A 4,154-nucleotide genomic window follows, 5' to 3' on the forward strand; every position below is an offset into this window, starting at 1 on the left:
TTCTGAGGTTCTGAAATTCAGAGTGGAGTTTGTGCTTGAACCAAGTATAATATTACTTGATGTGCAATTGGGCAGAATAGTTAGAAGTTTGGATGAAATTTTATCCTCTTCCTGTTTCTTTTTGGCTTTTGTTACTCTGGATTTTTTTTCTTTTTCTTTTTTCTTGGACAAGTTCTTGCTGTGTTTCCTAGGCTGGAGTGCAGTGGCATAATCATAGCTCACTGTAACCTTGAACTCCTGGGCTCAGGTGATCCTTTCATCTCAGTGTCCCATGGATTTATGTTGACTTTTGTCAGTGTTGGATACTATTGTCCTTGTAGCCTGTGATGTGATGAATAGCCCGGGGGCATTGTGTAACATTGGGAAATGGAGGTGAGGAGATGCTCATTGGATGCCTTTGGAATTCTTGGTACTAATGGTTTTAAAATATTTTACTGGAGTCACTGTCCCTGGGGCCCAATCTATGAGATTCGTTAATGATCATTGGAAGTCAAGGAGTGGCCAGACGGATGAGCCTGAAAGAGAATCCATGATGGATTGAGCTGTGTTGGGTGGAAGTAAGATCAGACTTGACTCTGTCTACATTCCTCGCAGGCCCTGGAAGGCTTGCCTTCTCTGTCCCATTTCTGGATAGTGGAAATGCACTCACTCCTTCATTTATTATTCAGTAATGATGGAATTCATTTGTTTATTTACTTAATATTGAAAGAGCCTCTCCTATGAACCAGGCGCTGTCCTAAGTACTTGGAATGTGGCAGTGAACAAAGTAGAGGAAAATTCCTGTCCTCGTGGAGCTTCTTAGTGGAAAGAAGCAGACAAAACCCAAAACAAAACAATCAGTAAAATATTAGAAACGGATGCATTCTGTAGAGAAAAATCGAGCAGGGGAAGAGGTAAGTTTCACTAGGTTGGGCAGGGAGTAGGAGGAGAGTTTGAAATTTTGCATAAGTTGGTCAGGGAAGTCTAGTTCTCACACTGGAGTAAAACCTGGTACAGGCAAGGGAATAGCAAGGGCACGGAGTGAACCTGGGGCATGTGGGAAAAGCAATCCAGGCAGGAAGCCTGTGTGGAAGGGAGGAAGGGGCCAGGGGACAATGGGGACCCTACAAGGCCTGTAAACCATTACAGGGACTGCAGAATCCAGGCAGCTCTGACTAAGGGGGCAGCTGCTGGGGTGTTGAGCAGAGGAGTGACGTGATGTGTGACTTAGGGTTTTAGTTTTTTTTTCACTTTGCCTGGCTGTAAAAATAAAGCACTAATGGGCTAAAAAAGGACTTTTGTGTGTGTGTGCTCGCGCTAAAGGGACAGTCACATATTTACTGTAATGATATCCCCTTGGGTGTAAACAAGAGTGCATTTTGTCATTAAAATGAACCAAGAGTTATCATGAGGCTATGGTCCTTGAGCGAGTTGGACCCCCTGGAAGTTTCTACACATGAGTGTCAGAAGAAAGTGATGACGCAGGAGGTTTCTGTCATCATCAGTGACAAAGTCATGACCGTTGACTAAAGCAGGGTGAATTACATGGTGTGCGTTGCTATATGTGCGAAAACATATCTTTTGTTTCCTGAATATAATTTCAGCCTAGGTTGCTTTAGAAAAATCCTGCAGAAGAATTGAGTCTTGTTTATTTCTCCAAAAATGACTTCAGTTCCTTTCTTTGCTCTCCCTCATTTCATCCTTCCCGTCTCTGCCCTTCAGTGATGATCAGAGGTCAGGGAATTGCCCTAACAGTGTGTATATTTCTGAGTGGTGGTCATTAATTTTCCTTGGCTTGGCTGAGGAAACATTCCTGTCACCTCTTTTGAACATTGAGCACCACCTTGGTGTGAATGAGTTTCGACAACGGGACCTTGTTCTGCAGCCAGGGTTGAAGAAGTTGGCGAAATTCCACTTCCTATTAATTTTCTTGTACAATTTGGACACCTAGGAAAACATCTGAAGAAAGTTTTCATTTTGTGAGCTCATAATAAATGCCATAACGTGGTGTGCCAGGCTGTTGGCTTCGGGTGTGACTTTTGTACAGAAGGTGTGCAAAGAATGATTACTATAAAGATTAATTAGGAACATGTAATGATTCTGTCTTTTAAACTTTTGAAACATGGAAATGGATTTACACAGATAATAATTCTGAAGTTTTCACATCTCATTTTTATATTTGCCAAACAACCCCACCAGTTTCTTTTCTTGGCAGTGCAAATGTTTGGAGATATATTGTATGTTCTTCAGCACATGTGACTTCATGTTTTTCTTCACATACTGTAGTTGTGCAAGTCCGTGGTTGGAGCCTCACTGGGTAGACTCCCAGCCATCATTTCAGCTTTAATTGGTTGTAAAATATTAGCAGGAAGGCAAAGTTATTTTACACTGAAGTGACTTTTTTGGGAAGTAGCAAATTAAATTTTATGGTAGCAGCTGTTCTGAGCAGAATTTGTCGGGAAGTTGATGAGAAGCGAAAGCTTCCAACAGTTCGATATAAATCCTTAGTTTAAAAAAGATGCAAGCCACACATAAACGAGGCTATGGAAGTAGAGACAAATATTTTTGGTCCATATTTTATTTATTTGTTTTGTAAATAATTTAAAAGTGAGGCCTTCATTATTTCATAGTTCAGTCTTGGTCTTTCAAAAATAATCGTTGCTCTGATTTTGCAATGGGAGCCTTTATTTAGTTTAGAAGTCAATAATAATATGCTAAAAAAGGAACATAACTTAGTAGAGAACCTCCCTAAGGGGAGAGCTCTGAGTGGAAAAAACACAAACTGTTTTTCCTCTGTTTTTACCCAACAGCAATCAACGCAGAAGAGTTCTGTGACCAGATGTGTGAGGGATTTTCCCACACATACAGAGAAGGGATCAGTTCTGCGGTGGACACCAGCTGGGTGTCCTCCAGTTCACTTCTGACCTTATCTACCTGGAGATAGCACCAGATTCCACAGGTTGAGGGTTCAGTCCCACAAGACCGCCGCCATCACCCACTTCCGATGCCAGTCGCAAGCTCCAGTTCACTTTATTTGCGCTTGTGACTAACAGGCTATTAATCAGGGTTCCCATGACTCTCTCCTTGGGTTCTGTTAATTTGCTAGGGTGTCTCACAGAACTCAGGGAGACCCTTACTTATATTTACTGGTTTATTAGAAAGACTTACAGGTCAGATGCGATGGGGCTTATGCCTCTAATCCCAGCACTTTGGGAAGCCAAGACAGGTGGACCACTTGAGGTCTGGAGTTTGAGACAAGCCTGGCCAACATGGTGAAACCCCGTATCTACTAAAAATATAAAAACTTATCTGGGTGTGGTGGCGTGTGCCTGTAGTCCCAGCTACTCAGGAGGCTGAGGTGAGAGAATCGCTTGAACCCAGGAGGCGGAGGTTGCAGTGAGCTGAGATCGCACCACTGTACTCCAGCCTGGGTGACAGAGAGAGACTCTGTCTCAAAAGGAAACAGAAAAAGAAAGACTATTACCAAGGATACCGATGAGGAGGTGCAGAGGGTGAGGAAGGGGTGCAGAGCTTCCATGCCCTCCCCTGCTGCACCCCCTCCAGGAACAGCTGTCCAGAAGTTCTCACTACCATGTTCTCTTGGGCCTTTTTGGGATACTTCACTGGATAGGTGTGATTGAAGCGTGGACACCCATGTGGAGAAATGTGATTAGCCACAGAGGGGATGATCTAATGCTAACAGACGAGTGGGGAAAGCCAGCCAGACCCATCCTTTCAGGTTCTTCTTGGCCTCTCTGTGCAGGCTTCCTTCCTCCTGGGGATGGGGCAGGACCCCTTCTGAAACGGGGGTCTTGTGACCCACAATCAGATAATGGACGTCAGAGAATTTCTTTATGGAAAGGTAGGGGAAGGTGAGAGCATATTCTTAGTTTCTATGGCCTGTCCTGGGGAGAGAAAGGAGCAGGCAAAAGGAGGGCAGGGGCTGGGCACGGTGGCTCACGTCTGTAATCCCAGCACTTTGGGAGGCCAAGGTGGGTGGATCACTTGAGGGCAGGAGATCGAGACCATCCTGGCCAACATGGTGAAACCCCATCTCTACTACAAATACAAAAATTAGCTGGGCGTGGTGGTGCGCACCTGTAGTCCCAGCTACTCAGGAGGCTGAGGCAGGCCAATTGCTTGAACCCGGGAGGTGGAAGTTGCAGTGAGCCGAG

The 4,154-nt window shown here is 44.5% G+C and overlaps 1 protein-coding gene across 1 annotated transcript in view; it reads left to right on the forward strand.

Annotated features, from left to right (window-relative positions):
* Positions 1 to 4,154, forward strand: part of NEBL (nebulette) — a 390,871-nt gene that overhangs the window by 22,678 nt on the left and 364,039 nt on the right. The gene's annotated exons all lie outside the window — the stretch shown is intronic.

This window comes from Papio anubis, chromosome 11 (genome assembly GCF_008728515.1).
Source record: "Papio anubis isolate 15944 chromosome 11, Panubis1.0, whole genome shotgun sequence".
Taxonomy (NCBI): Eukaryota; Metazoa; Chordata; class Mammalia; order Primates; family Cercopithecidae; genus Papio; species Papio anubis.